Source organism: Copadichromis virginalis, unplaced genomic scaffold, assembly GCF_057382275.1.
Source record: "Copadichromis virginalis isolate Kocher_CV1m ecotype Utaka unplaced genomic scaffold, C_Virginalis_male_GT1.1 unmapped_scaffold_1, whole genome shotgun sequence".
In the NCBI taxonomy this organism is placed as follows: Eukaryota; Metazoa; Chordata; class Actinopteri; order Cichliformes; family Cichlidae; genus Copadichromis; species Copadichromis virginalis.
The window spans coordinates 3554050-3566357 of record NW_028188589.1 but is presented as its reverse complement, the minus strand read 5'-3'; the positions used below and the strand labels follow the sequence as shown (position 1 = coordinate 3566357).

The 12308-nt window shown below is 43.1% G+C and overlaps 2 long non-coding RNA genes across 2 annotated transcripts in view; both read right to left on the bottom strand.

The window, feature by feature from the left end:
* Positions 1-821, bottom strand: part of LOC146679570 (uncharacterized) — a 7228-nt gene extending 6407 nt beyond the window's left edge. Inside the window, exon 1 of the long non-coding RNA XR_014918545.1 lies at positions 759-821. This is a non-coding gene — a long non-coding RNA (uncharacterized LOC146679570). The remainder of the gene's footprint in view (positions 1-758) is intronic.
* Positions 1-7525, bottom strand: part of LOC146679569 (uncharacterized) — a 27148-nt gene extending 19623 nt beyond the window's left edge. The window contains exon 1 of the long non-coding RNA XR_014918540.1: positions 7076-7525. This is a non-coding gene — a long non-coding RNA (uncharacterized LOC146679569). The remainder of the gene's footprint in view (positions 1-7075) is intronic.
* Between the last annotated feature and the right edge of the window lie 4783 nt (positions 7526-12308).

Genomic DNA, 12308 nt, shown 5'->3' with positions numbered 1-12308 from the left:
AGATTTGAAGCTTTTCTGGCAGCAAGCTTCATGCTTTATGGGACTGGAACTGGAACAGAAACTACCTGATCACCAATGGTGAGCTGGCATGGAATTATTTTTATGACATTTTATCAAAGTTATAAATAAGCATGCCCATTAACACATAGTGAGTGAGCATGTTGTCTTCCCACGCAGTGAACAGCGGATGCTAATGTTTTTGTCACTTTTTACAGAGTCAAACTCAAAGTAAGGTCAGTGCTTCCACGCTTTAAACGCTGCACGCTCACACTCTCTCCACACTCGATAGATTATCCATTGTTCATCTGCACACAGCTGCGGTTTTAGTAACGCAGTAACGCAGCGTGCTTACGGGAAAGTAACAGTAATCTAATTACCTTTTTTGCAATAGTAATCCCTCACTTTACTCGTTTCTTGAAAAAAGTAATCGGATTACTGCCCATCTCTGGTTGGAGCTGTGCACTTGTGGGTTCCACCTTGTGTACACGTTTATCTTTGCTGTGTGTACTTGTACCTCTGAGTGGAAGCTGAACTCTTGAGTTCGAGTATCGAAGCATCAGCTGTGACGTTAAAGTCCAAACAGCTCGTTCATTTGACGTGCAAATGAACGAAGGTAACGCCGTTTTCATGTGGATGTGTCACTGAGACACTTTCCACATCCACAGCTCACAAAATGGGAAAACTATAGAAGTATAACAATGAAGAAGTTACTATGTTACGGGTCCCAAGGATGAAGACCTCGATGACAAATATGTTACCTGTAAAAGCAGGTGAAGAGCAGAGTAAGGAAGACACGATGCGTCTCTGCTTTCCTCCAGAACGTGTCTGAGTCTGATTTATTTCACACAAATAAATGCTATAAAACACTAAACATGAGCTTTCAATATACTGTTCAGCTGGTTCCTCATTCACATCAATGACATTTACTTATTTCACAACATCAGTGAAATATACTCTTTTTAACTGGTTCAGTTTCTCAAGTTCACACTTCTTTCCATAACAGCTACATCCTTTTATCATATCAATAAACACATCACATTGTCTTCTGCAGTGTCTTACTGGCTAAACAGTTCTATTCAATAACAGCATTGGTAAATACATTACATTTGTTCCCTCCAGTAATTTACTGGCAAAATCACTATTTAGTGCATCATGAAACACAGCTTGTTGAATCAACCCATGAATGCCTCTGTTAGCTACACAGAGTTGCTCAGAGTGCTTGTGTTACACTAGCTAATCTACTCAGTCACTTTAACAGAACTATTAACATTCACATCTCACAGAACTGATTTGATTGGAGCATTACAACACGTTTGCACAGAGCATAGGAGCGCACTGACTCTGCTTCACGAGCGCTCCACCTAACGAGCGGGCTCGCGGTGCGGTCGCGCGGGACACTCCTCTGGTTTTCTCCCGTGTTTACATATAAATAACTTTGGCGGACCGCCTTAACTCTCCCATTCACATTAACCTGGGTAACCATGGTGACAATAAACAACATTTTCGGTGCGAGCACCGTGTACCGACCTGTAAAAGCAGGTGAAGAGCAGAGTAAGGAAGACACGATGCGTCTCTGCTTTCCTCCAGAACGTGTCTGAGGAAGCAGCGGAAGGTGGGCTCCACTTACTGCTCCCCGAAACCCCGGAGCAAGCACCAAAGTTCCGCCCTCACTGCTTTCTAACATAAAATGAATCCCTGTTACATGGATTTTCTATCCTCTTAAAGAAACTGAAAATAAATACATATAGCAATGAAAAATGTCCCGTTACATGAGTGTTTTACACAAAATAATATTCATGTGGTCATTCCCTCACAGGAGTGCCACAACTACACTGCTGTTTTGACAGAGACACAGTGTGTTTATCTAACTTGGATGAAGCCAAAGTTCTCCAGACAAATTCAGTCTGTTTCTGCCAAGTGTGAACTCACTGGATGAGCGCCAGATACACAGAATCAAAAAGGGATAAATTACTTTTCTTATGTCATGTTCCCGTCACAAACTGGCTCAAGGAGAGGGGAAGCAGGAGTCCACAGATGAAATGTTCCTATAAATAAAGTGGAATTTATTCAAACTTTACCAAAACTTCAACACATCAAATACAAGCAGCTCAGCAGGGAGTGGATGTGTGTTGCATGTGCCAGGTGGATGCAGAGAGAGGCCAGGGCCACGTTCAAACCTGAACACGCTGCACAGTGTTTTGTTCCATTTGTTAGGGATGAATGAAATGCTTCCTTGAAAGGATGTGTGCAGTCACCAGTGGGCGTGGAAGCATGTGCGCCCTCATTTGGTGGGTGTGCAAGAAAAGTCATCCTGTCACACAGCAATGCCTACATGAATCACACCACTCTGCTTAAAATAATAATGTTTAGTGAAGCAGGTGAAGCAAAGGGCTGCTTTTAATAGGCTGGGAGACCCAGGTGTGCTGCTTTAGCTGCTGAGCCTCTTATGACAGAACAGCGGAGAGTGGTAAGAAGGGAGGAGGGGGTCTGGCTGTGTTTGTGAACGATAGATGGTGTAACTCTGGGCATTTCTCTATCAAAGAGACGCTACGCTGTAAGGACATTGAGCTGCTAGCGGTTAGCATGAGACCGTACTATCTACCACGAGAGTTTACACACGTGATTATGATAGCTGTGTATGTCCCGCCCTCTGCTAACGCTGCAGCAGCCTGTGAGGTCCTGCACACTGTAACCAGCAGACTCCAAACACAGCACCCTCAGGCCCTTTTCCTGATCTCTGGGGACTTTAAAGATGATGTAACCATTTAATTATGGTTACATAATTAATTATGTAATTAATTATGCAAAATGCAAAACGCTCAGCTGTGTCTCCAATCAAAGCTCTGTAACTTCAGAGGTGATGTTCATATGTTGACTAATGGTTTTCTTTCATTTTTGATGTACTGCAGAATATTTGTATAAAATCCAGGCAAGGAAAATCTCCTTCATGTGTTTCTGTGTTTTGTCTTCAGCTACGTTGACACAAAGGCCTCTGCTGTGACGCTCACACCTTTGATAAAGTCTGGAGAGTGTCAGCTTCCTGTTTATAGATACAAAAATATGTAATGTTGTGAACTCTGGCCGCAGCGGCGCAAGAAAAAGGAGAATTACGGGAAGCACTCACAACAGGTAAAATCAAAATAACAAAGTAAAGTAGGATAAAATAAAAACCAACAAAAGAACAACACAATATACTTCCCCGTACTGTTACTGCTAACCTCTGTTAACCTAGTAACTCTTACCTTCTAACTGACAGCTGGTCAATAAACGAGCTCCATAAACGCTCCATATTCACCTTTACATGGAATATAAAGGGAAAAGAAGAAACACAGTGCTGTGTCAGCGTTAGACATATAGATATATCCTTGCTTTTAATACATTTGAAGGTGGGTGGGAGAGGTGCTTCTCCGCGTAGTCTACGGTCTCTTTGGGATCGGTAAAGCTTTTCCTCACATCACCATGGGTCACTAACAGCTTTGCAGGGTATAGCAGTCTGTACCTGACGCCGGTCATCCCACGTAGTCTTCCTCTCATATTTGCAAATGCGGCTCTGCGTTTCCAACAGAGGGAGGGAAATCTGGGAGGATGTTTATTTTAAAAACCCTTATACATCAGGTTCTTGTTCTCTGCAGCTTTCAGCAGAATTTCCTCACCAATGTGGTAGTAGTGCAATCTCAAGATGATGGGCCGAGGAAGATGACTTTGTTTGGGACGCTGGCGATTCGCTCTATGTGCTCGATCGATGAGTGGCTTCTCCTCGAGAGATAGCGCCTCCGCCAACAGGTGTGAACCAACTCAGTCATCTTGGGTCCCTCTGTGCCTTCTGGTATTCCTGCAGTTCTTAAATTATTCCTCCTGGAGTGCCTCAAGAGCTCCACATCTCTCATCTAACTTCTTTACCTCCGCAGACAAACGCTCCACAGTGGCCTGGAGAGTGGCGATGGTGTCAGAGTGGTTCGAGGCACAGTCCTGCAGTTCAGTCAAAGTGTTATCATGCCTGGCCACGTCGCTTTTTATGTCCGAAATTGAGGGCTGGATGCTCTGGTTCAAGGATGATATCTCGCCTCCTATGGTGGTAGAAATCTCTAATATGCAAGTGTCCAGTGCTAGTTAGTTAGTTCTAGTTCTAGTGGTTAGTGGGGCTTTATTTGATGATTCTAGTGTGTGTTACATTGTTGTCATATTGTTGGGTCGCAGAGCTGTACAGTGTTACAGTTTCTGTAGAGTCTGGTATAAGGAACTCAGATCCCTCTGTGAATAATGTTCACTGAAACTGATCTGTAGTTAATGAACTAGTCAGGATTTACACTAGAGAATGTTTCTGCCATTACATGGCCTGTATTTGTAGAGCGCTTTACTCGTCCCTGAGGACCCCAAAGTGCTTTTTTGCCCAAGGACACAACGACCGAGACTGTCCGAGCCGGGGCTCGAACCGGCAACCTTCCGATTACAAGACGAGCTGCCAACTCTTGAGCCACGATCGGCCCACATATTGTTGTCTTTTGTTGCAGACACCAAGTGTTGAGATCCTGTCTCAACCTCCTACATTCTTCCAGCAGGTTACACATTATTTTTTGTATTTGGAATCAAATATATGTGTCAGTTGGGCCTAGTGCAGGGGTCAGCAACCTTTAACACCCAAAGAGCCTTTTGGACCCGGTTTCCACGCAAAGGGTCAGGGTTCGGGAAAACACTGGGAGCCGCAAATACTTTGTGACATCTAAAATGAAGATAACACTGTGTATATTGTTTTTACCTTTATGCTTTGTGTGAACAACTACAGTGTGTTGCTTATGAAATCCATGAAGTGCTACAGAGAAAATTACATTTGATTTATGTAATGAACACATTTTGAGCTCTTAAAGAAATATAACAAAGGAAAGCTGAACTACAATGATCCATGTAGCAAACACAAACTGTTATATCGCCTTTGGGCTTTTGGAGCCTTGACCTGACTTTTAAAAAAAGCGCGTTCATGCAAACATCGTCGGGTCTGCCGTGATATGTTTACAACGGGACTTCTGCTCCTGAACCTCTGCGCACAGCGTCTGCAGGTAAGGTAACTTTATTTATACCCAAAGGCAAGGTAAATTTGCTTTACAGGAAAATGACAGCATTTGACATCCCTTTAAAAACACACATACCTAGTAAATATATAAAGCTCACTGTGACACATACTTTAATATTTCGAATCAAAAACATTTCTTATTTAATTCAGTGACAGCAACGGGGACAAAGCTGTTTTTATAACGCTTTGTCCTGCATCTCGGAAATAGAAACCTCCGTCCTGAGGGAAGAAGCTGAAATTCACCCCTTAGAGGATGGGAAGCATTTTTAAGGATTGATAAAGCCATCCTCTGTACCTGCTCAGAGTACAGGGAGGCTAAACAAGACTGTGGCTCAGCTATCAGACGACTGGACCATCTCACTATCTGATTCAGAGAGTTTTTCTCTGTGACAGAGGTCTGACCGAACCATGCCACCAAACAAAAGGATAAAACAGACTCAATGAAAGAACGATAAAACAAAGATAAAATTTTTTGGTCAATGTGGAAATGAACAAGTTTCCTAAGGCAATAAAGGTGCTGGTGACCCTTTTTACAAACTGATTTGCAATTTTGATCAAAGTTCAGTTTTTCATTGATTATGGTCCCAAGATATTTATATGATTGTACTTGCTCTATTTTCTGACCTTTAATTAAAGTGACTGCTTGCCCATTTTGTTGTTTCCTAAAATCAACAACCATGTCTTTTGTTTTAGATATGTTCAGCTGGAGATAAGACTCCTCCCACCACTGAACAAAGTCATCAATGACTGGGCCGTGGTTAGTTTCACCCTCTTTCAGTAAGCTGACAATAACAGAGTCATCTGCATATTTAATAATGACCCTGTTTTCATGTCTGCCCTGACACATGTTTGTATAGAGAGTGAATAATAAGGGCGATAGGACGCAGCCTTGAGGAGAACCTGTGGAGGAGAACACTGGGTCAGACAGAACCCCATTTATTCTCACTCTGTGTGACCTGTCAGTTAGAAAATCTAAAATCCAGCCCAGCAGGTTTTTCCTGATTTCCTGATTCCTGATTTCCTGATTTCAAACTGTTCTAAAAGTCTTTTAATTAAAATATGGGGCTGTGTTGTATTAAAAGCCGAAGAAAAATCAATGAAAAGAAGTCTTGCAAAAGTCCCTTTACTCTCTACATTTGAATTTGAAAAGGCTTTTATTTTTGAAAGCAAAATCAGAATGACTTGATATTGATATGGTGTCACTGTGGGGTTGTATACTGTTGATCTAAAGTGGAATTACCCTGTGGAAACAGGAATTTTCCATTTTAGAGCATTTTGAATCGTTAGAAGATTAAGTCAAATATCGGCAATTTCAAAGGGCCATTACTATGAAAAGCAAAATCAGAAAGAATTTATTTGATATGGTATTACTGTGAAAAAGACTGCGGTTGGAAAGTGTTGATACAAAGTTCAAATAGTATTTGGAAATACGACTTTTGCTTTTAAGAGCATTATGAATTCATTGAAAGAGTAGTTCAAAAATGAAGATTCACAGGGCTTTTACTTTGAAATCCAAAATAAGATGGCCTTGACAGGGCACAATTAGGGTACAAGGCTGTGTCATGTAGATGTAACATTAGAGTTTCTAAAAAAAAAAAAAAAAAAAAAAAAAAAAAAAAAAAAAAAAAGCCTAAATTATATGTTATTATGTTCTTAACATATCTGTTAATTCACTCGAAGTTGGCTTTTATTTTGAAATCTGGTTTCCACATCCATTCCCGTAATACTTTGAAAACACAGGGAACGTAAAATCAACTGGAGGCTGGCTTGACTGCAAGTCTCGAATTGGAGGCTGGCTTGACACCAGTAATAAATTGCAGGAAATTCACATACAACCCTTTTTCCTTCATGAAAAAAACACATATACAAAACATACAATAAACCCCGGGGATAGATTTTAGTATTTTTGCCCTTAACCTGTCCAATGTTATTCTTTCCCCAGAGTGCACTCTTAGTTTATTTTTGTTGTTGGCGCGCTTTAGTTGGAGCTCTTAATAATAACAATACCTCCGAGTATCCGTGACGTCTCGACCTCCTCCGATGAATAACTCGCTCTTTGTGGTAGCAACCGTCTCCACTCGCGGCAGCGAGCAACGAATCTCCGGTTCCTTAGATAGCAGCGAATCATCCACGGTTAGCGACTCTCTCCCGAGACAACTCTCAAAACTCCGTCTCTCCGCTCCGGCGGAATCTCCGTTAGCCAGGACCGTGGCGTTAGCCTAGCTCCAGCTAGCCAACGTAGCCAAACGTGCCCCGTGCTTTCTCCAGCACAAAAGGTACGGGAAGCCCAGCTCAAACACTCCGAATGATTACCGGGAAGTCCGCAGGCGGGTAATGCGTTGTTGCCGAACAACTTTGGTGACATAAGCAGTCCCGAAGCCCGTGCTTCGTCTATGCCATTTTAGTAATCCTCCTTTTTAACCTCTCTTTCTCCGTCCTTCCTCTCGACTTCTTTTCCCCCGGAAGTCATCTGCAAGTCATGACCTCTCGTGACGTAGCATACAAAACAAATTACACCTCTTCTCTTCTAACAGACATTCACATTCCATGAAATTATGTTTTTTTTTAACGTAACTGATTTTTCCACACACTATTTATGCAATTTAATACAAACATTTATATCACATATTTATACCACTCTTAACCTCAAAATGTTATTTTCTCTTCGACTTATTCTCATGAAAAACACAAAATAAATACCACTGATATTTATCAGAGTATTACATATAATACCTGGTGGGCCGGTCTCCAGTCAAAATGCCCGGGACCATTTTTTGTCCCAGTCCAGCCCTGGTCAGGAGTCACAGTCAAGTGTGAGCTGCATGGCCCCTCTATGAACATTGTGGCTTTCCTAATGGCCCCTGTTGAGTCTAATTGTTGGATGTTATCAATGTGTTTCTTAAATTTTACAGGTCTTAGTTCAATCTGTAGGATCAAGACATTCCTTTGATCCTGACCACCTCTCCAGCCACTCTGTGCTGGGGGAGGATTATTGTCGACACATCTCTGTGAAGATTCTGTTTCTTGTGTGGTCAGCTTCCTGCCCTTTAGTGGCTTCACTGTGTTGTGCACGGTGAACCAATACAGGAAGTGAACCATATATTGGGTGTGGGGGAGATCACCATTTTATGACTAAGGATGCTGTTAGAAACAGTTGGAAGTCACACACACAGAGAGACACACACACACTAACTCACTCAAACAGCTGAACTACAATGATCCATGTAGCAAACACAAACTGTTATATCACCTTTGGGCTTTTGGAGCATTGACCTGACTTTTAAAAAATAATTGGAAAAAAGCTCTATGCTGCTACAAAATGAAAAATAGATATTTGCAAAATTCTGCCTAAGTATGTATTTTACCTGGTTACTGCGTGTGGTGGGCGTGGTCTGCAGCGCCGCTGCAGGGGAGGCGGACGCACCTGAGCGGCACCCGCAATCACGCCTTAACGTCTGTGCTCTCTCTGCTGTTGTTGGTGTGTGTCGGGCTGTGAGCTGCAAAGCTACAGCCGGCTGTGTGCGCACAGCAACCGTGTGTGTAAAGTGGTCAATAAAGAGATGCTGAAAAGCGCGTTCATGCAAACATCGTCGGGTCTGCCGTGATATGTTTACAACGGGACTTCTGCTCCTGAACCTCTGCGCACAGCGTCTGCAGGTCGGGGCTGTACGAGTCACTTTATCTCTACAGGACTGTAAGCTGTCGTCTGTGAGGCGTGAGCGTGTTTGTTTGAACACAGTTCACGGTGGAGAACAGCTGCTGACATAATGTGGATCCAAGATCCATAACTGGCCTACCTGGGGCTGAAAGTCTCCATAAATGCAGGCGTTTCGGCGGCTACACCGGCTTCCACGAGTGTGACGCTTATTTTGAGAAAATAATAGAATATAAATGTATTTTTATATTTCAATATCACAATAATCTTCCAATGTAGAACTACAAGTTAAAAAAGAACTAACATAAATCAAATCCACTTCAGCTAAATACTTCTCATTTATTTCCATCTTACATGCTGTGACTGCAGCCATTCCCACATCTCTGTGAATGGGACTCATGGACATGGATCAGTGGTTGTTGATCAATGGTCCTGAGAATCTGCATAATTAAGATGAAGGAACGGAGCTCCCAGCCCATCGTTCCTGCAGCTGCTTTCAGTCTTTATGCAAATGTCCTGTTTGTAAGACTGAAACCTGCAGCTGAGACTGAAGACGTCACCTGATGATGACGACACGTTTCTCCCACAAAACGCTGCGTCCAGATGAACAGAAGCAACAGACTCACTTTCCTGGATGATTGAGATGCATCAAGACTTCATTGTGTGTTACTTCTCATTCAGCACAGACACATTATTCCTGTTAGGTCATGTCAGCTGTCACTCAGTACAAGCACAACTGTGAACAACACAAACTTCTCTTCAATGTGTCACAGAAACACTAAGTGTGAGAGCCTGTATGACACACAGGACAGACTGTAAGCTCTGCTGGCTGCACAGCACTTTGTAGCAGTTTTCCAACATGTCCTCCACCCGTGATGTCAGTGGTGGGACCCCAGTCACAGCACTCAGCACCACCTCCTTTAAATGGATTTTATAGCAGTTCCTCCCGTTACTCGGTGCAACGCTTCTTAAATGTGTTTTTGCAGGATAAAACACAGCAGGTGGTGTAGAGAGGACGTCAGCTGACGGAGCAGAGGGAGGCAGACTGTGGATAAATGACAGAGTGAGAGGAGAGCAACCATGACAGAAGCACAGGTGTGGCAGATAGAAGTGGCTTTATAGACACTTATTGTCAGTCCTCGTGCATGCTGTGGAAATAAGTGTCTGTGTCATGAGGTGACATGTGAGCTTATCTTTGGTCAATAAAGCTGAACGACCAGTTTTCACTTTGCTTGTTACGCTTGTTTAGTGACGTCTGGGTTTCTGTGGAGCCCGAATTTTGATGAGTTCTGGTGAAATCATCTGAGATCATCTGAGCATCGGTGAAGAGTCAGCAGAGAAAGTGTGGGACAGAAGTTTGCTTTGGACACATGGACTGAAATCAAAAAGGAACAAACAGGATTTCCAATGGACAGTATGGAGAAGTGAAAGTACACAAAGGCTGTGCTGGAACACGTGTGTTACACTTTTTGACAGCTGAGAACAAAACACAATATTTTGCATCATCTCTGCAGTGTCTCTTCTTTCCTCTGCTGTTGTGCTTTTAGCTCCAAACTGTTTCAAATGGTTTGTCAGCAAGCTGACCTCTGACCTCTGCAGTACTAACTCCTGACCCGTACAAAGAGCGGGCGTTTCTGACCTTTGACCTGCAGCTGTATGTCTCTCAGTCTCAGTTCTTCTCTCCGTCACTGATGGAGCAGGTGTAGTTGCTGCTGACAGTCAGTCGTTTGTTTTCTCAGAGTGAGGCTGAAGTCTGAACTGTTCAGAGCATCAGGTCTCATCAACGTGCGCTGCTGTAACGCCGCTTTGTCCTCTGAGATCACCAGGTATGAAACCTGAGTGCTGACAGAGCAGCATGTTCCCCCTCATTCACCTCCACCACCACAGCCAAGGCATGCTGGGAAACTGAGGACACACAGACGGAGAACTGAAGTGTCTGCTGTGTGTTCATCTCAGAGTCCTCACAGGTGACACATTAGCTCCAGAACACCAAGCCAGGTGTTTGAAGCCTGACAGGGATTCTTCCCATCCAGAGGGAGGATTTAGCTGCACAACAATGAACATTAGTGTGTAGTTTAGAAACACAGACTGTGCCTGCACTGCATCTAGTGAAGAAAAGTGTTACTGCGAGAGAACGAGGCTCCTTTAAAGCAGCTGATATTAAGGTTGAAAAATCAACAATAAGCTGATGTAATCAACGTTTCACAAAATGGTCAGCAGCTAAAATCTGGAGCCGTTCTTTGCTGGTAATTAACAGTTTGTTCTTGTTAGCTAATTATGTCATTAAAGGTAGCAGCAGAAGCCTTGTGTTGAAAGCCCATTCACTCACACATTCACACAGTATGTGTGTGTCTGTGTTACACTGTGGACATCCCTTCTGTTGGAGCGCCATCTTGTGGCAGGTTTAAGAAATGTTCTTCTTGTAAATCCAAACTGATGCACCTCCATAGCAGACTGTGGAGGCTTTCAGTGACATGAAGACTTGATTTATACTGTCATATTCTCCTGTTACACAAAGCACAGCACGCTGAACATGGATGAACTGAAACTCCCAGCATCTGACTGAGGAAAAGCACAAATCATTCTCACACTGACTCCTGCTTGATTTTAGATTTGCTTTCAAATCCTCACACTTTCATATGAAGCACTAAATGGGCTCCAGACTGTTTATCTCAGCTTCCTGTCAAACACACTGCTGCTCACACCGAGGCTCAGTTTACTCCTCCAGCCTGGCTTAACCTGCTGTCTGTTAAAAACAGTCCCACACTCCTCTGTTTAATCCTTCTGATCAGACTCTTTGATTTTGTATTGTTTTTACCTGAACTTGTGTTTTTGACATGGTTCTGTCTGTGAAATAAAGCTCACACACACACTGCTACAGTCCTTCATACACTTAGAAACGAAGCTGCTCCTTTCCTCAGTGCTGACACATAAAGAAGAGTTGGTTTTATATCCAACACGTCTCTGTTCCAGAAAACAGCTTCAGCAGCCTCTGAGTCTGAACTTGGAGTTGGTTATAAGCCACAGGCCTGTGTGCACAGCAATGAGGAAATATAATGCAGTAAGTGAAACATGGATGTGTGGAACAGATTATCCCAAAGGTTGATTCTGTTCATCTGGACGTTCTCAGTGAAACATTTGGTCTCTCGGTCAGGTGACTCCTTTAGTCTCAGCTGACTGCAGCTTTCCAAACCTTTGTCACTGGATCACTCACTTCATCTCCAACGTGTCCCTGACACAGACAGCTGGAGCCGTTACAGCAAAATCATTGATCATCGTTTTTAGAACATTAGCTGGTGTTGGTGGGCAGGCTAGCAGTGCTAATTGTTAGCACTAGTTCTGCTGCTCTCCCTTTGTCTCTGTTATTGTTGGTCTTTAGTGAACAATAGAAAGTGTCTTCATGAGACTGTTGCCTAATGTTCAAATGTAGATAACACCACCTGCACCAACCTGTTACACAGCACAACCCTCTGGTGTAGCTTTGGCTGGAGCACATATTGGCAGCTCCAGTGACATCACCACTCCATGGTGACATCATCTCTACAGACTGTGGCTGTTACATATCCTCACCTGGTAATAATAAGA